Here is a 21,992-nt window from a genome sequence, read left to right on the forward strand (position 1 = left end):
AACTCAGCTGCCCTCTGCGTTGGCGCACCCTGTCGTCTTAGATTAGAACAAATACTGGAGATTATGTGGTTCCACGCACTGTCCAAGTGATAGCCGGTTCATCAGATTTTCCGCCAGGCGTATTTCCACGGATTATTTAACAACCCAGCCTTCGGGAAGTGTGGTCTATCTGTCTACTTGAATTTTCACGCATGCGCGGGATACTCTAAGCGCGCTGTATATGGTGGAATGAAGGAAGTCTTCGTCAGTCATCGATGGTTCACCTCAAGATAACTTGCACGTGCCCAGTTGAAATATCGTGCGATGAAGCAAACGAGTATCGCCTGCAAGCCCGAAACTTGTTTCAACGTGAAGTACCTTGTCGACACACGTTCTGATCAGTCTATTTTCCCTCGATCTATGTTAAGAGACCACGAGGAGGCTGAGGCACTGCCTCTTACAGCAGCAATCAATTCAACAATAGAAACGACCAGCACATTTCGCCGAAATTTGGACCTTGGACTGCGCCACTCATTCGCGTGAACTTTCTCAGTGCCTGAAGTCAGCGGGCCAGTTCTTCGTGCTGATTTCCCTGGCCACTACAGCTTAATAGCCGACATCGCAAACGTCCAGGTCATCGATTCGAGCGGGCCTCTGTGGCCGAGCGCTTCTAGGCGCTTAAGTCCGGAACCCCGCTGCTGCTACGGTCGCAGGTTCGAATCCTGCCTCGGACATGGATGTGTGTGATGGCCTTCGGTTAGTTAGTTTTAAGTAGTTCTAACAAGGGACCCTCCCCATCGCACCCCCGTCAGATTTAGTTATAAGTTGGCACAGTGGATAGGCCTTGAAAAACTGAATACAGATCAATCGAGAAAACAGGAAGAAGTTATGTGGAACTATGAAAAAAATAAGCAAAATATACAACTGAGTAGTCCATGCGAAGATAGGCAACATCAAGGATGATCTGAGCTCAGTGGCGCCGTGGTCCCGTGGTTAGCGTGAGCATCTGCGGATATCGAAGTTCAGGCACTCACACATAATCAACTTCGCTCTCCAAAATTCCATGACATGTTCAGATATGCTTGGACATATGCAGTATTTGACGGTCTACACACGGAAAAATTTGAAAACGTTAAAAACATATGTCTTGACAGAGCACAGGGAGAAGTGTGCGACTGTGAAATTGTTGGATTCATTTGTTGCAGTTTATGTGACAAACTCTTATGTTTTTTTCACTTTTTTGGGAGTAATTCTCAAATCCACAAGAAAACCTAAAACGGGCAATGTAGAAGAATCTTTTTACCAATTCGCCAAGTGTACAAGTTAGGTGGGTCGACAACATATTCCTGTCATATGACGCACATGCCCTCACCAGTGTCGTATAGAATATATCAGACGTGTTTTCCTGTGGAGGAATCGGTTGACCTATGACCTTCCGATCAAATGTTTTCGGTTCACATTGGAGAGGCACGTCCTTTCGTGTACTAATCGCACGGTTTTGTGGTGCGGTCGCAAAACACAGACACTAAAGTTATTACAGTGAACAGAGACGTCAATGAACGATTGGACAGATCATAACTTTATGAAAATAAAGAAAAACTTTTCACTTGAGGGGAGACTTGAACCAAGGACCTCTCGTTCTGCAGCTGCGCACGCAAACCACGGGACCATGGCGCTCCTGAGTTTAGATTATCCCTGATATTGCCTATGTTCGCATGGACTACTCAGTTTGTATATTTTGCTCATTTTTTCATAGTTCCACACAACTTCTTCCTGTTTTCTCGATTGATCTGTGTTCAGTTTTCCAAGGCCTATCCACTGTGCCAACTTATAACTAAATCTGAGGGGCGTGCGATGGGGAGGTTCCCTTGTAAGACTAGGGGACTGATGACCTCATATGTTAAGGCCCATAGTGCTCAGAGCCATTTGAACCATTTTTTGATCACTTCGACAGCAAATTTGAAAATAGCGGGACAGTAACTGTCGACCGCTTTCTTCAGTGTTACGCCAGTGAAGTCTCCTGGACTGTACGCAGACATACAGGAAAAATTCCCGAAACTCACTCACACACGTGTTTCTACGAAGGATGTCAACATTCGACGGGCCACCACATCGTGACTACGCCCGACCCATCCACCTCGTGTCGTCCACGTTGACTCGCACCTGAGTGATCCGCTGTAGCAAAGTCTGAGTTCGAGGCCATGTTACGACAGGACATTGTTCGACCATCACGCTGCCCATGGTCCTCTGCCTTCCACTTCTCAAAGAAAGACAAACCGTGGCAGCATTGTGGAGACTATCATGCCTTAAACGCACGAACTGTACCGGAGCGATATTGGCACCACACCTAAAGGTTTTTAGCAACGCATTGGTGGGCACAGTTACATTTTGCAAAACTGGCTGTGCGGAGGTGTTCATGCAGATTCCCGTGGCGTCTGAAGACATTCAGAAAACGGCAGTTATCACGCCCTTCGTGCTTTTCGAAAGCATGTTGATGACAATCGGCCTTCGGAATGCCGCCCAAACCTATTAGCGTTTCCTGGACAGAGTCTTATGAGGCGTACCGTGGTGTTTCGCTTATCTCGACAGCATCCTGGTCTATTCGAAGTTGGGCCGGCCGGTGTGGCCGAGCGGTTCTAGGCGCTTCAGTCTGGAACCGCGCGACCGCTACGGTCGCAGGTTCGAATCCTGCCTCGGGCATGGATGTGCGTAATGTCCTTAGGTTAGTTAGGTTTAAGTAGTTCTAAGTTCTAGGTGACTGATGACCTCAGGTGTTGAGTCTCATAGTGCTCAGAGCCATTTGAACCATTTTTTTAAATTCGAAGTTGCCCTAACTCCACCACCGCCACCTAACGACCATCTTTCGGCACCTAAGTGAGGCCGGTGTTGTCATTAACCCTTCCAAAAGCTTATTCAGGGTCACTGAAACTGACTTTATAGGGCATTTAATGACACCTATGGATCTATGCCACTACTAGACAAGGTACAGGCGATCTTGAACATACCGCGTCCACAGGCGCACAAAGACTTACGGCGGTTTCTTGGCATGATAAAATTTTTATCGGTACTTTCTGCCCAGTGCTGCCACAGTACTAGAACACCTAACTGCGGCGCTACATGGCCCTGCCTCAAAGAGAAGTACATGGATGCAATGGTGAGAAACTTGATTGAGTCCGAACAGAGCCTCGCAAAAGCGACGCTGTTTGCTCACCATCTGCATGATGCTGAACTGGCCGTGGTCGTGGATACTGGCCAGACAGCCACAGGTGCAGTGTTTCAACAGCACGTCAGTGGTAGCTGGCAGCCACTCTGTTTCTTCTCGCGGGAGCTATCAGAGTGGCAACACGCCTGGACTGCTTAAGACTGTGAGTTATTTGCGGTGTTCTAGGCAGTGAAATACTTCCATTCATCTGTAGGAACAGCGATCACAGCCTCATAACTCATACGTTTCAGAACAACAATACTAACTGTATGCTACGCCACTTTTGATAGTTTCAGTAAGTGTCTCAGTTCTCCACAGATATGTGCCGTATTTCCAGAACTGACAACATCGTCAGCGACTACTTGTCCTAGACTCGTGTGGTTACCTCTCCTCCTGTAAACCTGGCGGACGATACCCAAGAACAGGCAAGAGACAAACAACTGGACAGCTTCTGCCACAACACCTCCAGCGGCCTACAACTCGAGCTAGTGCCCATTCCCGGCTCTGCAACAAGCACACACTACCCGATTCTCCCAGAGAGATTCTGGTGCAATGCTGTCGACCACATCCACGGACTGCCACAAAAAAATGGTTCAAATGGCTCTGAGCACTATAGGACTTAACATCTGTGGTCATCAGTCTCATAGAACTTAGAACTACTTAAACCCAACTAACCTAAGGACATCACACACATCCATGCCCGAGGCAGGATTCGAACCTGCGAGCGTAGTAGTCGCGCGGTTCCGGACTGAGCGCCTGAACCGCTAGACCACCGCGGCCGGCCACGGACTGCCACACCCCTGCCTCAAAACCACTGTGTCGCTCATGGCCGCGCCTTTCGTCTGGCCAAGAGTACGGAGAGACTGCCGTCAATTGGCGTGCAATACCAGCGTGCCAAAGTCTGGAGTCACCCCATGAGCTGGTCGCTGTTACCGAGCTGTTCTAGGCGCTTCAATCCGGAACCGTGCTACTGCTATGGTCGCAGTTTCGAATCCTGCCTCGGGCATGGATGTGTGTGATGTCCTTAGGTTAGTTAGGTTTAATTAGTTCTAAGTCTAGGGGACAGATGACCGATGACCTCAGATGTTAAGTCCCATAGTGGTTAGAGCCATTTTTTTCACACCCTTGAGGCCATCAGCACCTTCCCCGAAGCGATGGTGGACCTCTGCACACGCTGGCTGGAGGCAATTCCCGTAGTGGACATCACCGCCGAGACCGTCACCACCGCCTTCGTCGACACCTCGGTTGCACCCTTCGGCTGCCCCAGTCACGTCACACTAGATCATGGCTGCCAGTTTGACTGTGCGCTGTTCATACACGTTGGCTGACTCTGTGGCGTGCAGTTACACAGAACTACCAGGCACCAGCTGGCGTCTAACGACACAGTCAAGCAGCTCCATCGAACACTGAAAGGCTCCCTAACTTTCCACGATACTGCCTTGATGGTATCACTCCCACTGGAACTATTCGGCGTGTGAGTAACACCGAAACAAGAGATCGGCGTTTCACCTGCTGACATCGTTTACAGACAATCCCTCGCCATTCCTGATGATTTTTATGGAGGAGTCCTCCACTGGCACAGCATCTGCGCACCGTTTTGCCTACCTTCGATAGAATGCACCGATGCGGCAAGGCACAGATAAAGTGGTCGTACATGCTGACCTACAGCGATGTACACGTATCATGCTGCGCACCAACGTGGTACAGCCACCACTTCGGCCCACTACTTGAGGCCACACCGAGTCACCCACGGCGAGAGGACAATCGACACTGAGTGCAATTGCAAGGCGACCGAGGTGTCAATCGACAATGAAGCCAGCTTATGTCTTGACCACACCTACCGTCATTCAGTTCCTCGACCCAGCTTGTCAACGGACGACGCTTCCTCCAACACTAGCGTGGCAGAGCCCGCACCTATGGTCGCCCATTATGCACATATGAGGCCAGCTGTAATTGTGCTGCAGCCCCACTCCACATAGCCTTGCCAGCTGATACAATCGCCAAGGCCACCCCTACAGCATCCGCCAGCGGACTGCGTCCGTTTAAAATGCCCACGCTGCGTCATAACAACACCGCAGCCGCCGCCTGCCGTAGACACCCTGTCTTCAGAGTGTCACGTCGTCAGCGTCAGCATATCATCTCCAGTCGAGCTCCAGAAACCACATATCACATGACCTGCTACTTTTCCATCGCAACTCCTGATCTCAGCTCAGGTCCCTGTGCCTTTGCCGCGTCGGGCTTTGAGACCAGATTAAATTTTGCGCTGGTTTTCGTCGAGCTCTGGACATCTCCCTACACGTCACCGGGCGTACCCGTCGCAATTGCCGGCCGCGGTGGTCTAGCGGTTCTAGGCGCGCAGTCCGGAACCGCGCGACTGCTACGGTCGCAGGTTCGAATCCTGCCTCGGGCATGGATGTGTGTGATGTCCTTAGGTTAGTTAGGTTTAAGTAGTTCTAAGTTCTAGGGGACTGATGACCACAGATGTTAAGTCCCATAGTGCTCAGAGCCATTTTTGAACCGTCGCATTTCCAGGACCTGCATTGGAGTCACAATGACACCATACAGGGACGAGTATAAGACACCTTGCATGATCTCTGTGGCTCTGCTGTGCTGCAACATAGAAAAAATGGCTCTGAGTACTATGGGACTTAACATCGGAGGTCATCAGTCCCCTAGAACATAGAACTACTTAAACCTAACTAACCTAAGGACATCACACACATCCATGCCCGAGGCAGGATTCGAACCTGCGACCGTAGCTGTCGCGCGGTTCCGGACTGAGGCGCCTAGAACCGCTCGGCCACCGCGGCCGGCTTGCAACATAGAGTCCGGATTGAATCTCGTACCATGATTTTGCGACCAAGTAGTGAATGAAATTTGAACAGTGTAACTCGAAAACGCTTCATATCGTTACCTTTTATTATCAACGTTTTTCTTTTCGAGAGTACAACTTTTCATGTGTCTCACAGCCTCGTAGCCAGGCACATGTCACTACAGACAATTTACATCCAGCGCTGCCTGTTGCTTCTGTCACCAGCCAGCTACGGGAGCACACGCCTACCGTGCTCCCACCCGGAAATGCGCGCTGACGTCACGCGCCACCACCCAGTCAATGGTGACCGGCCCACAGGCAACGCTTTCGCGCTGACGTAGCAAAGAAGAGCGCGAAACCCAAACCTCAATCACACAAGCTAGCAGGAGGCTGGACGCCTGCCTTTCTCGAAGCTTCCGAGATCTACTCTCCAAGGGGCGATGTCTGAGTAGCTGTGTCTCAAAAATGTGAGCGGACCAGAGCTGTTCAATGCCAGCCCAAGTTAGCAACATCAGGTATCCGTTCAAATGGTTCTGGGCACTATGGGACTTAACATCTGAGGTCAGCAGTCCCCTAGAACTTAGAACTACTTAAATCTAACTAACCTAAGGACATCACACACATCCATGCCCGAGGCAGGATTCGAACCTGCGACCGTAGCGGTCGCGTGGTTCCAGACTGTAGCTCCTAGAACCGCTCGGCCTCCCCGGCCGGCAGGTATGCGTCGGCACGTATTTACCTATAGGCAAAATTCTGGCAACGTGTGGCATTCAAGGGCGCGGGTCAGCAAAAAGCAACGGTAGTGCCGGACTGAGCCCCTATACAGTACAAACGCGTTGTCCAGTCAGGAACTGCAGTCCGTGTAGCACACAGGTCGGCTAAACACGAGTTCCCCACCGATGCGCACGGAAGTTTTTATGACGCTCGTTCGTTTTCGCTTTTGCTTCATCGCGTCCGCGAAATACACAGCGCCCCTAGATCGCGAGGAAAGTTCGCTTCGTTCCGGGCACGCGTCCATTGTTCTCCCGCGCTCATACAATCGAACGATGAGCTCCTCGCCGAGGAGTGTACGCCCTCTGGAAATAGTGTTCGGGTGGAACTGTTATGCAAACGCCACTATCGCGATCGCCGGTTAATAGACGTTGCAGTCGGATTTCAGTTTTGTCATTTGTTCATTTACTCATTTGTGCAGAAAAAATACATTTTCGGCAAACATGTGCTTCATCAGTCCCCGTTATCACATCGTCGTCACAGCCTACATCCTCAACATAGTGCATTGATGCGACAGTGAAGCCGACTCACTGCACGAATGACATGTAATCGCCGTTAGCCATACGTTCCGCTTGAAGATCATTCCTCAATAAAAAGTTGACGATGAAAAGATAGTTCGGCCTTCCACCATCGGTGGTTCATTACCAAGCAGAAAACTTTGTGATGACGACGAAAAGAAATTAATATGTTTTCTTCAGCTGCCGATATTTACGACAGTTTTGTGTTAAAAAGAGACCTTAACTTTGGCTTATGATCTTTGCATGGCGAGGTCTATGTAATGTCCTAAATTTTGGCTGGACAATGTGTGTGCTGGGGATCAATGGTTCACTCATTTTGTAAAAAGACACCAAACTCTTTCGTTATGAAGAACAGAGCAGACCTGCTCAGCATGCGCTGCGAGTTTCACCCGAACAAATGTGGAATGGTTCTTCAATAATTTGTCAATAGTTCTCGGAAAACCTCATTTTAAACATTGCGAAATTTTTAACATCGACGAAACGGGTGTTACAGTGCAGAGACCAAATAGAAATGTTACTCGTAAAGAAGCTAAATAAACCGGTGCACTAGTTTCTGCTGAAAGTAGTAGTCTAATGACATAGGCTTGTTCTGTCTCTGTTGTTGGAAGCCATTTATCATCAAAAAAATGTTCAAATGTGTGTGAACTCTTATTGGACTTAACTGCTAAGGTCATCAGTCCCTAAGCTTACACACTACTTAACCTAAATTATCCTAAGGGCAAACACACACACACCCGTGACCGAGGGAGGACTCGAACCTCCGCCAGGACCAGCCGCACAGTCCATGACTGCAGCGCCTCAGACGGCTCGGCTAATCCCGCGCGGCATTTTTCATGTTTACAAGGTTCAACTCCAGCAAACGGTTTATATATTCTCTACTTGCAGGTTCTGATGGAACAGTAAATAAATCTAGATGTATGCAAGATGCCAATTTTATCTTATTGTTAACCATTTTCATAAGCATTCAAAAAGCGTAACTAAGAATCCGTTTCTGCTTCTTCTTGATAGTCATGGCTTCCATCTTAGCAGAGCTGTGTTCAGTTTCACTAAATCCACTGGAAGCGTCACGTAATCATTCCCTCAACATTGTTCACATAAGCTCCAGCCTCTTAAAAAAATGGCTCTGACCACTATGAGACTTAACATCTGTGGTCATCAGTCCCCTAGAACTTAGAACTACGTAAACCTAACTAACCTAAGGACATCACATACATCCATGACCGAGGCAGGATTCGAACCTGCGACCGTAGCAGTCGCGCGGTTCGGGACTGAGCGCCTAGAACCGCTAGACCACCGCGGCCGGCCTCCAGCCTCTTAACCGCACTATTCATGAGCCGTTCAAGAAATTCCTCTGCTCCGCTTGTGACGGCTAGATGATTAAATACCCACGGAGAACGAGAATTTACGACATACGACAACCCGTTTCCAGCGCATATCCTCTTGCTATGATTGCATCTAATATTCTTCCGGATTTCGGTGCACATGAATATATCCATTAACCTGGGACGCAGAGCGGCGAATTTTGCACGAAGCCATGTGAACGACAGAGAATCAATGAAATGTGTAGAACAGCAACTGAATATTACGAGAATGCAAAAAATAAGAAAAGGAGGAAAAATAATAAACGAAAAATCTCAGTTATCAAAGAAGGGGATATTTTTGCTTAGTTTGTCTTGAATCATTTTCTAAGAGTGAAGCTAAGGGAAATTGGATCCACTGTGCATAATGTAAGAATTAGGCTCAAGAATTATATACCACTGGGCCAAATAACGTTTATACATGATAAAATTGTAAGAGCGCTCTCGTAAGTGACTACGCTTAGGACATTTTCATAAATATTTATTTAATTTGCTATTTTAGTGTCTAGATTGGTCTCAAATATGTGTTAGTGCTTTATCAATATCATTTTTTAATTTTTCTATTCTTAATACAATTCTTTTTTAATAACTAATTTCTTTTTTCCTATCTAAATAACTTGTGACATTTAACCCAAATGTGTGTATTTACTAAGATGGTATCTGTTCTTTCGGACATGTCCGAAAGAACAGATACCATCTTAGTAAATATATAGTTACGGCTCACCGGCCACTTGACCACCTTCTTCTTCTGTGTGAATGCACAAATAGTGCCCGAACTCTTACGGGAATCGGCAACGCGCCGCGACTAATGAGTATAATGGGCGGGGGCACTACGAATGTAGTGCGGGACAATACATTGAGAATGCGGTTTTCGAGGGAGGCGTGCCAGAGATAAATCCCTGCAGTCGCGCTATCCTCTGTGTCCTCGGTGGCTCAGATAGATGCCGGCATGGTAGCTCAGCGTGTTCGGTCAGAGGGTTACGTGCCCTCTGTAATAAAAAGCTGACTTAATCGATCATCAACGAACTTAAAGGGACGTCTTACGACGTCCGCCCTGAGCAGACGCAAGGGAAAAAAAAAAAAAAACGATGGATAGAGCGTCTGCCATGTAAGCAGGAGATCCCGGGTTCGAGTCCCGGTCGGGGCACACATTTTCATCTGTCCCCGTTGAAGTATGTCAACGCCTGTAAGCAGCTAAGGTTGTTCATTTCATTGTAATTCCAAATGTGTGTCTCAAATAACCCTAAGTCGGGGTGTCCGTTACAATAATTTACTCTGACAGATGTTTTTTTCTGAAAAAGCAGATGTTGCTACGGACTCAAATTCTTGGGAAAATATAGCCAAGTTTACATATTATGAGGAATGTTAGTGCAGAAAGGGAAACTGAAACACTGCCTTTTTTTTAAAAAAATCAATTTCTGACGTCCAGCCCCAGTCTCCCCCTACTAATAATTTTTTCAACATCCACATCTGTACACAGAAAACCACTTCATGATGTGTGGTGAAGAGTTCTTCGGATACCGCATGTCGCGTGCCTGCACAGGTCCAAGCTACAAATATGGATTTGGTGTGGTCGTGCCGCAATCAAGACGTTGACGTCAATATTGTTCATTGTTTCTCTCTAACATTTGTAACGAAGTTGAGAGGGAGAAGAATTTTTGCCACTTGTTCTGTCGTTTACTGAATCAATGACCACTTAGCCTAACAGCTAATTCTGTAGTCACTTGGCCTAATTATTATATCACTGGCCACTTTGCCTCACTCATAGGAGACAAGTAGTAATTAGCTACTTGTTCCTACTAACCAATGAAATACGCTGTACTAATGGAGACAAAGACAGACTGTCTCTTTTCAACACTATTCAATGAAGCATATACAAGACATTTGTAAAATTACTAGTCATCTCTGAGTTGTTGTTGTTGCGTCTCCCCTGGTACTTACGTCTTCTCGTGAATGAAGTCCTACTGTTCCATCAGTAGCTGCTGTCATCCAGGTTGCTGGTGCCTTCGTTGATACTCTGCTTACTCCATTACTACAGATTACTCACTGATTGTATGACTGTTTATTACTGCCCATATCTGACTCTGTATGTGTTTCCTAAGTGACTTTTTCCATCCAGTTCTGGTTGCACACGACCTTCCTCATTATCTTCCTGGAATATTCCAGCTCAATGTAGTTCTGTCACTAGGCCTCAACCCTCGACTCTTTGGTGGGCTGACAAGTGTTAGCCCCACACTGTAGCCTTGGCAGGCCGCCAAGTCATAACTGGGAATAAGCTGCTTCTGAAGGCGTTATCGTCTACTGATACCCGGGTTTGCCTCTCCCTCCTGGTGGCACACGCCCATTACCGTCAGCCAAGAAGTTCCGTCGGAATTGTTTCACTTACTTTCTTACATCATGGTTGTTGATATACGCATATGCAGATGGCAGTATTATCACATATGTAAGGTATAAAAGGACAGTGCATTGGTGGAGCTGTCATTTGTACGCAGATGATTCACAAGGAAAGGTTTTCGACGTGATTATGGCCGAACGACGGGAATCAACATACTCTGAGCGCTGAATGGCAGTTGGCGCTAGGTAGAAGGGCGTACCACTGTGGAAATCGTTTGGTAATTCAATTTTCTGAAATCCATAGTGTCAAGAGTGTGCCAAGAATACCAAATTTTTCGTCGCCATGGGCAATGCCTTCGCTTAACCACTGAGTGCAGCGGCGTTTGCGTAGAGTTGTCAGTGCTAACAGACAAGCAACACAGCGTAAAATAAACGCAGAAATCAATGTGGAACGTGAACTGTGACGAAATGTTGGTTCTCTGCGTTTCCTCCTTGTCTGTAGCGCGTTCCTTTTGAAATTCCCGCTTCGCGCTCAGTTGGTTCAAATGGCTCTGAGCACTATGGGACTTAACATCTGAGGTCATCAGTCCCCTAGAACTTAGAACTACTTAAACCTAACTAACCTAAGGACATCACACACATCCATGCCCGAGGCAGGATTCGGACCTGCGACCGTAGCAGCAGCGCGGCTCCGGACTGAAGCGCCTAGAACCGCTCGGACACTCCGGCCGGCCACGCTCAGTTGTTCCCTTACCCTAGCCAGAGGGCGCTGTGGCGTTGCTGCGGTCGGCTGCCCGCCATGTTTGCGAGAGAGCGTCGGTCTGGAGGAGGAACTCTTAACTGCGGACGTCTGGAAGCGAACAGGAGGCCACGCCGTTTGTTGGTGTTTGGCGTGACTTGTGTCAGGTGTGATGCATCGTTAAGGCTGTGATAGAAGTCAATGTTACTGTCTTGCTCGCAGATGGATCAAAGGGGATGAGGCCTGGTTGTTCATTGAAACTCCTGTACTACGAATGTCGTCGGACTTAAAGTAAGACGTTTTGACCATTATTTTGCGTTATTTGCAAGCAACTGGGCATTCCGGCGTCTACAGTAATTCGGCGAAGATTATTTGTTTCGTCGGTGTGTAAATGACTGAACAAGGATCAGTTTATTTAATGTTCACCTTATGCTCGTGTTCTGCGTGTGCTGTTTGCGAGTGTAAACTTGACTCTCACCTTTGTTGATTTTGAGCGCATCGTCAAATACTGGATCCAAGTAGTGACTTTCAATTAATTAGCTGGATTCTTCCTCGTCACGACTCGTATTAAATGGCAAAGTAGAATTGTAGACCTTAACTTGCTATCTCATTTGCGTGGCTTCAATAACAGAGCCTAACCTGTTAACTAATTAAGGCCTGTAGTACGCAAAGGTATTTCAGTATGTTGTTTTAAAATATTATCTGAAATGTGTCAATGATTTATGTTGCGCTAGTTGATTCTGAGCTATGAACGGATGTGTTGGCACGTCTGCCGTGTAAGGGAACTCTGCTAGTTTTGACTACCTTCTGGGTCCTTGATCGACGCTTGTCTGTAAATACGCCGCTAACCTGGTTAGCGTATGTTGTGGCTATTTTAAATTAATCACTGCTCACTAGCCCAACACAATTTGTCGGCCGTCAGAAACCGTGTATGTGTTATTTATTCCTTTATTCTAGTCAATATATAAGCATGCTATTCTCTATGCAGCCATTAAGTTGCCATTTTTGAGATGTTTAGATGGAGTGCGGCTCCTTTGAGTATAGATTTGCCAATTTCCAGTTTATTGTTTTTCCACCAGTTTTTAATTGTGCTTATGGGTGGAATCAAATTTTTTTTAATATTGAGCTGTACTTAATGTCATATTGTGAAGAAAGGGACTTATTGGAGGGTAACTGTCGCCGTAAGGTGTTGTGAACGGTGCACTTTCCTGTTATTCATTTAATGTTCTAGTCAATGTGTAAACTTGCTAATTATTTTCTCTTTACATGGAGTGTGGTTGCCTTGATGTTGTAAGTGACTGTTTTATAACCAGTTATTTAACGCGTCTACGCGCATATTTATACTTATGGGAGAACTTAAAGTGTGTCCCCTGTTGAACTATAACTAAAGTGCAGAAAACTGAATCAGGTGATTATTATTGTTCTAGTGCTGTTCTATTACTGTCAAGTGTAACATGCGACATTTTCTTGGTCTGTTATCAAGTGTAGTAACAAATGCAAATTGCAGTGAAGCGATGCGCTGTCTAAGTTGCTCCCGTGATTTCCCATCTCCGCACTGGTTAATCTAAACGCATAATATTTAATTGTTTAAATAGTGGAGGGAGGTGCGTGTGTCCAAGAACGTACGACAAACTCATCCGTCAGGCAGTGAGGCGAAATTTGACGTTGATGGGCTATGGCATCATACGACCAATGCGAGTGCGACTAACAGCACATTGCCTGCAGCGCCTCGTCTGGGCTCGTGGTCGTATCCATTGGACGCTAGACGGCTGGAAAACCGTGGCATGGTCAGATGAGTCCCTATTTCAGTTGGTAAGAGCTGATGATGGGATTCGTGTGTGGCGCAAACCCCATGAAGCCAAGCTGTCAATAAGGCACTGTACAAGCTGCTGGTGGTTCCATAATGGTGTGGACTGTGTTTACATGGGTTGACTGCAAATCGTTATGTTCGGCTACTTGCAGACCATTTGGAGCCATTCTTGGACATCATGTTCCCAAACAAGGCGTCCTGTCACCAGGCTGCACGTTCGTGACTGGTTTTAAGAACATTCTGGACAATCCGAGGGAATGATTTGGCCACCCAGATCGTCCGACATGAACAACATCGAACATTTGTGGGACATAATCGACAGGTCAGGTCGTGCCCGACATCCTGTATCGGCAACGTTTTCGCAATTATGGACGGCTATGGAGGCAACATGGTTCATTATTTCTGCAGGCCTTCCAGTGCGTTGTTGAGTCCATGCCACGTCGAGTTGCTGCACTACGCCGGGAAAAATGAGGTCCGACACGGTGTTAGGAGGTATACCATGAGTTTTGTCAGCTCTGTGAATTACTCAGCCATCATACAGTAATGTTCTCCATTCAACTACACTCCTGGAAATGGAAAAAAGAACACATTGACACCGGTGTGTCAGACCCACCATACTTGCTCCGGACACTGCGAGAGGGCTGTACAAGCAATGATCACACGCACGGCACAGCGGACACACCAGGAACCGCGGTGTCGGCCGTCGAATGGCGCTAGCTGCGCAGCATTTCTGTACCGCCGCCGTCAGTGTCAGCCAGTTTGCCGTGGCATACGGAGCTCCATCGCAGTCTTTAACACTGGTAGCATGCCGCGACAGCGTGGACGTGAACCGTATGTGCAGTTGACGGACTTTGAGCGAGGGCGTATAGTGGGCATGCGGGAGGCCGGGTGGACGTACCGCCGAATTGCTCAACACGTGGGGCGTGAGGTCTCCACAGTACATCGATGTTGTCGCCAGTGGTCGGCGGAAGGTGCACGTGCCCGTCGACCTGGGACCGGACCGCAGCGACGCACGGATGCACGCCAAGACCGTAGGATCCTACGCAGTGCCGTAGGGGACCGCACCGCCACTTCCCAGCAAATTAGGGACTCTTTTGCTCCTGGGGTATCGGCGAGGACCATTCGCAACCGTCTCCATGAAGCTGGGCTACGGTCCCGCACACCGTTAGGCCGTCTTCCGCTCACGCCCCAACATCGTGCAGCCCGCCTCCAGTGGTGTCGCGACAGGCGTGAATGGAGGGACGAATGGAGACGTGTCGTCTACAGCGATGAGAGTCGCTTCTGCCTTGGTGCCAATGATGGTCGTATGCGTGTTTGGCGCCGTGCAGGTGAGCGCCACAATCAGGACTGCATACGACTGAGGCACACAGGGCCAACACCCGGCATCATGGTGTGGGGAGCGATCTCCTACACTGGCCGTACACCACTGGTGATCGTCGAGGGGACACTGAATAGTGCACGGTACGTCCAAACCGTCATCGAACCCATCGTTCTACCATTCCTAGACCGGCAAGGGAACTTGCTGTTCCAACAGGACAATGCACGTCCGCATGTGTCCCGTGCCACCCAACGTGCTCTAGAAGGTGTAAGTCAACTACCCTGGCCAGCAAGATCTCCGGATCTGTCCCCCATTGAGCATGTTTGGGACTGGATGAAGCGTCGTCTCACGCGGTCTGCACGTCCAGCACGAACGCTGGTCCAACTGAGGCGCCAGGTGGAAATGGCATGGCAAGCCGTTCCACAGGACTACATCCAGCATCTCTACGATCGTCTCCATGGGAGAATAGCAGCCTGCATTGCTGCGAAAGGCGGATATACACTGTACTAGTGCCGACATTGTGCATGCTCTGTTGCCTGTGTCTATGTGCCTGTGGTTCTGTCAGTGTGATCATGTGATGTATCTGACCCCAGGAATGTGTCAATAAAGTTTCCCCTTCCTGGGACAATGAATTCACGGTGTTCTTATTTCAATTTCCAGGAGTGTAGTTGGCGCAATGGTAAGGCACTGCACTCGTATTGGGGAAGAAGGCTGCAGAAATCCCCTTCTGGTCATTCACATTTATGTTTCCCTCTGGTTCTATAACTGCTTAAGGTAAGGCCACAGATGATCTCCTTTTCCATCCTTCTCTAATGACCTTGTAGTCAACAGGATGTTAAAATCAAATCTTGTTTCGTTACTTTTTTATCATTCCCCCACTCTGGTGTTCCATTCATGAATCAAGCGTATGAAGAACAACTGTCGTCAAGCTGCCTCATGAACTTAAATTCCTGTCACGTTAATTTCGCCAGATATAACTAGCAGGAAGTAACATGTTACTTGACTCATACTGAAGCACGTTCTCTCGGAGTACCCTTCGTGATAAACTTCGCCTCTCTTGTAGCCGCTGTCACTAGAGTTTGATGAGAATCTCTGTGATCCTGTCGCACTTTTTGAAGACCTGTTAATCACGTATTTCGGTGAGTCTCAGCTGCCTTATAGAGGGACCTATTCTGGGTACTTTGCTCGCGGTTTTTCATGCGACGGTCGCTGTTTCCCGAAAAAATCGATGCTGAAGTTTTTACTTGCAAAGTAAGACCCCCTTCGATCACACCGAAGTAGCGCAGTGGTTAAGGTTGGTGGCTGTCCCGCTGGTGGAACACGCTGAAATCTTGCTCGTACACTTTCTGTTTTTCTTTTCAATGTCATCGGACGGAATATTATTAAATAGTATGTGTCGTGCAAAATTATTCAAAAATACTCATTTTTGCCATTGGAAGTTCACCAATAAATCAACCGTTACAGCAAACTTCCTTCAAATGCGTATTCCGTTTGTGGTTCGTAGCTAAAATTCGAAATATTTGCACAACGTTCACTTGAATGATGGGGTCGGCAGACTGCTCAAACACTTTACGATCAGATTTTTGTAGATAAAATAAAAGTATGCACCTGGACCTAAAAATTATCTCACCCAAGGGTTCTACACTTTGACAAGCCTGTGATATTATTTTCACAGGCAGATTAAAATTTTCACGCAAAAAATTCAAACGACTCCCAACTTGCTAAGGAGTAATAGAAAAATCCCTGTGAGTGAAGAGTCCATAAAAATACATTTTAAAATTTTGTTTCGATTTAGTACGCTTACTTTCGCAGCAATAATCAAATACGGTACGCATGGTTCGCATGAAAGGTGATCGAGGAAATAACAATCTTTCCGAATGTAAACGAACTGTGTTTCCGGTGTCGCTTCCGAAAAATCCGTGTGCTTGAAAGGCAGTAGCTTACAAATTAAATGTGCATGGTGCTCTACGAATTGGTGTTTTGGTTACTTCTACGACAAATACCATCCTGAATTCTGTTCTAGCACAGCAAGCGATGAAAGCAAGATCGAGTAAGGCGATTCTGTAACGTGTTCTATAACAAACTGAATCCACATTTTAAGAAAATTTGCTGTAATGACTGAAAGATTAATGAAGTTACTATGGCGAAAAAGATTATTTTTCAATATTTTTGCTTGAAATATTTTATTTCATGATATTCTGTACGGTAAATTTTTTTTAAAAAGGAAAGTACACAGGCAGGATATGAACATGGGCCATTACAATCTGAAACCCTAGCCACTGCACTACTCTCATTTGGTCCAAACACGACTAACATTACAGTTGTCGAAGTTACGCATAAAACTTCAACATCGATTTTCTCAGGGGCCGTCGCTTGAAAAGCCGCTATCCAGATACAACAGCTCCCCCTACAACATACCTAAGACTGGACGAAATCCGTGATTAGCAAAATGGTTCAAATGGCTCTGAGCACTATGGGACTTAACATCTGAGGTCATCAGGCCCCTAGAACTTAGAACTACTTAAACCTAACTAACCTAAGGATATCACACACATCCATGCCCGAGGAAGGATTCGAACCTGCGACCGTAAGTGATTAGCAGGTCCGATGGTCCTCTTTCTAGCTATACAAGTTACAGTAGCCTGTACTCGATGTGTGTCACGTTTAAACGCGTATACAAACCAATTTCCTGTCGGTGATTATGCTACATCTGGCGATTCTTGATAGTTTATTCTCTTCGACACCACGTTCTTTCCTCCTCTTGCCAGTTACTCATTACTTTTGTATTAACTGATTGTTCCCGTCGTTAAGAGTCGTTAGTAGAGAACAGTGTGCGGTATATACACTCCTGGAAATTGAAATAAGAACACCGTGAATTCATTGTCCCAGGAAGGGGAAACTTTATTGACACATTCCTGGGGTCAGATACATCACATGATCACACTGACAGAACCACAGGCACATAGACACAGGCAACAGAGCATGCACAATGTCGGCACTAGTACAGTGTATATCCACCTTTCGCAGCAATGCAGGCTGCTATTCTCCCATGGAGACGATCGTAGAGATGCTGGATGTAGTCCTGTGGAACGGCTTGCCATGCCATTTCCACCTGGCGCCTCAGTTGGACCAGCGTTCTTGCTGGACGTGCAGACCGCGTGAGACGACGCTTCATCCAGTCCCAAACATGCTCAATGGGGGACAGATCCGGAGATCTTGCTGGCCAGGGTAGTTGACTTACACCTTCTAGAGCACGTTGGGTGGCACGGGATACATGCGGACGTGCATTGTCCTGTTGGAACAGCAAGTTCCCTTGCCGGTCGAGGAATGGTAGAACGATGGGTTCGATGACGGTTTGGATGTACCGTGCACTATTCAGTGTCCCCTCGACGATCACCAGTGGTGTACGGCCAGTGTAGGAGATCGCTCCCCACACCATGATGCCGGGTGTTGGCCCTGTGTGCCTCGGTCGTATGCAGTCCTGATTGTGGCGCTCGCCTGCACGGCGCCAAACACGCATACGACCATCATTGGCACCAAGGCAGAAGCGACTCTCATCGCTGAAGACGACACGTCTCCATTCGTCCCTCCATTCACGCCTGTCGCGACACCACTGGAGGCGGGCTGCACGATGTTGGGGCGTGAGCGGAAGACGGCCTAACGGTGTGCGGGACCGTAGCCCAGCTTCATGGAGACGGTTGCGAATGGTCCTCGCCGATACCCCAAGAGCAACAGTGTCCCCAATTTGCTGGGAAGTGGCGGTGCGGTCCCCTACGGCACTGCGTAGGATCCTACGGTCTTGGCGTGCATCCGTGCGTCGCTGCACCTTCCGCCGACCACTGGCGACAACATCGATGCACTGTGGAGACCTCACGCCCCACGTGTTGAGCAATTCGGCGGTACGTCCACTATACGCCCACTATACGCCCTCGCTCAAAGTCCGTCAACTGCACATACGGTTCACGTCCACGCTGTCGCGGCATGCTACCAGTGTTAAAGACTGCGATGGAGCTCCGTATGCCACGGCAAACTGGCTGACACTGACGGCGGCGGTGCACAAATGCTGCGCAGCTAGCGCCATTCGACGGCCAACACCGCGGTTCCTGGTGTGTCCGCTGTGCCGTGCGTGTGATCATTGCTTGTACAGCCCTCTCGCAGTGTCCGGAGCAAGTATGGTGGGTCTGACACACCGGTGTCAATGTGTTCTTTTTTCCATTTCCAGGAGTGTACATTAGTAGCCTATTTGCTTTCATCTACTCAGGCATGGGCTAGTTCAAAGAAAACTCTACGTTAAACTGCTCTCTTTCAAAATTTATAGAAATATATGTATTTAATCTCGGATAAATATGCATGTCGCGCACCTAGCAACATTGATGCTATATCTTTTCCTTGTTACATGTCTGCACATTTCTGCACCCATAGAATGAATGACTAAGCTTCTGGGACGATCGGAGACGAGAAATTTATAGCAGAGTAGTGTGCAGTTTGTGTGTGTCACCAAACAGGCTGAGAGTCACTAGCTTTCCGACAAGACCAGAAGCCAAGTCAGATATTTGCAAGTCAGTTAATTTGTTAAGATAATGAACAGTCTCTGTAAGGAAATATACTGTGGGAAGAGCAACAGTTTTCTGTCAGATAATTAGTTTCGCAAGGAGTTTGACAAAATTGGAGCTCCTGTCGCTATCAACCATATAAAACATCTTTATTTGCATTAAAGACTGAAGAAACTCCTTGAAACTTTCAGGCATTATGCCTCACGCACTGAGATATTTTTCTTGTTTAATTGGAGTGTTACAAAAATTAAACATTTTCTATAACCGAAAAGGTAATGTCCAACTCTTCAGCTCTTTCGTTAGTTAACATAACCTACCATCTTTACAATGTGGGCTTATTAGTCCTTTCTTTCTATTTCTGGAAAGCGGATTTATTGTTGACTGATTGGAACACACATTTTCCATGTAGTAGCTGCCCATAAAATTGTGATTATAAAACTAGTATCAGAGAATGTGAAACATGAGTAATGTTTACGGCGCATTGTCTCATTTGCAACGAGGTCGTCATTAGGGACGTCGCACAACGCGGAGTAGGAAATCCATAGCGACCTATTTGAGGTATCATATCGGATTTCCCCTGACTTGATACAAAGAAACTACGGAAAATTTCAATAAGAATGCCCGTGCAGTATTTGAACCCTCCTATGAAATAATCCAGTGTCTTAACCACCTTTCAGGTAATTGACAGTTTAATAAATATATTCAATGCAATGATTCCCTTTTTGCAATTACTTTGAAAACGGATGACGTAGTGCAGGAGATTGTTTACATGCCTAGAGGAAAAGGTATTTATGCCCAAGAAACTCAAGACAGAAAAAGAAAGTAAAAGTGTAACTGGTTAATGGCAAGAAAAATTATTATATTGATATCTGGAAAGAAGAAGAGATCCCCGGAGAATGGAGAACAGCTCTCATCCATCATATCCACAAGAAAGACTTGAAGACAAACCCCAACAATTATAGAGGAACATCATTGCTAAATATAGCATACAAGATTCTTTCTGAAGTCCTTTTGAATAGGGCAGAACCGCAATTGGAGCCGGAAATCGGGGAACACCAGGGAGGTTTTAGGAAAGCCAGGTCATCAAACGCTAAACCTCAGAAACACTATGACGTACCAAAAATGGGGGGAAAAGACATATGTAATCTCCTTCACTGATTTCAAAAAAGCATATGTTTCGATTAACAGAGAATCTCAATTAGCAGTCCTGGAAGAAATGAATTTGGATAAGAAAACAACTAATGTCATAAAAGCGACCCTTACAAATTTATTTTAGGAAGTTAAATTCAACGGTGAACTATTAGAACTCTTCGAAATGGGGACTCGACAGGGGAATGGGCTCTCACCATTGCTGTTCAGTAATGCGCATGAGGAATAACTCAGCAAATGGAACACAACTGTAAAGAATGGTATAATATTGTGTTGCAAAAAGAAGAATATTAAAGTAAATTGCATTGCCTTTGCAGATGATATGGCCCTGTTTGACGAAACAATGGAAGAAACACAGGAGCAAATCTTTGAACTAAAGAAACAAACAGCTAAAATAGGTCTTCACATCTCCTTTGAAAAGACTAAGATCATGAAAAACAACGAGCACTCACGTAAACACCTCAAAGACCAAGAACTAAAGACTGACATAGTAAAAGTATTTAAATATCTCGTAGAATGGAGTAGTTGGAATGCTGGGGAAAGTAAAACAATACAGGAAAAGTAAACTGGAACTGGCCTTCCAGCTAACAAAAGATATATACAAAAAAAAAAAAAATCCCTTTCACGGGGGTCCAAAATTACACATTACAAGACAGTGATTAAGCCAGAAGTACTGCATGCAGCAGAAACACTAAACATAAACTTCAAAGGCCAAATGGAGAAACTAGAGATAAAGGAAAAAAACTGAAGGCAAATCATAGGACCCAAATTCCAAAATAATAAGATAGGATACACCAAAAATGGAACTATTTTCAAGATAATCGAAAAACTTTCAGATGCAATGCGAAAAAGGAGGAAAACTTTTTATGCACATCATCCCAGAATGAGCTCTAGCAGATTAACCATACAAATCTTTGACTTTTTCGTAACCGAAAAACAAAACCGAAATGGTTTAAAGAAACTGAGAAAGACCTAGCAGAACTAAAGATTTCAGAAAAATCAGTAATCGATCGAACAGCTATATTAATTTTCTAAAGATGAAAATATAAGGTACCGAGACAAATCAACACAAGAACTCAATCGCATCATCTCGGAAGAAGAGAGGAACAGCAAATCAGAAAGAATGAAAAAATACTGGGCACTGTGGAAGGAACAACACACAAAAAATGAATGCTCCAGCGTACCCGGAAGAGGGTGAAATGAAAGACGATAATAAGTTACGAAGAGAGGAAGGTAAGATAAGAAGACTGATGTGGTTGGATAAATCGTGATTTTACAAAATCGCTTAAAGCAGGAACAAGGATGGTTTCTTTGGGAAAGTCTAAGCCGATTTCCTTGCCCATCTTTCTTCTAATACGAGACTGTGAGCCGTCTGTAATGTCCTCGTAGTCGAACAGAAGTTAGACTACTCTTCATTCCTCTTTCCTTGAGGCTATACTGTCAGTAAAA

The sequence above is a fragment of the Schistocerca americana genome, chromosome X (genome assembly GCF_021461395.2).
Source record: "Schistocerca americana isolate TAMUIC-IGC-003095 chromosome X, iqSchAmer2.1, whole genome shotgun sequence".
Lineage (NCBI taxonomy): Eukaryota > Metazoa > Arthropoda > Insecta > Orthoptera > Acrididae > Schistocerca > Schistocerca americana.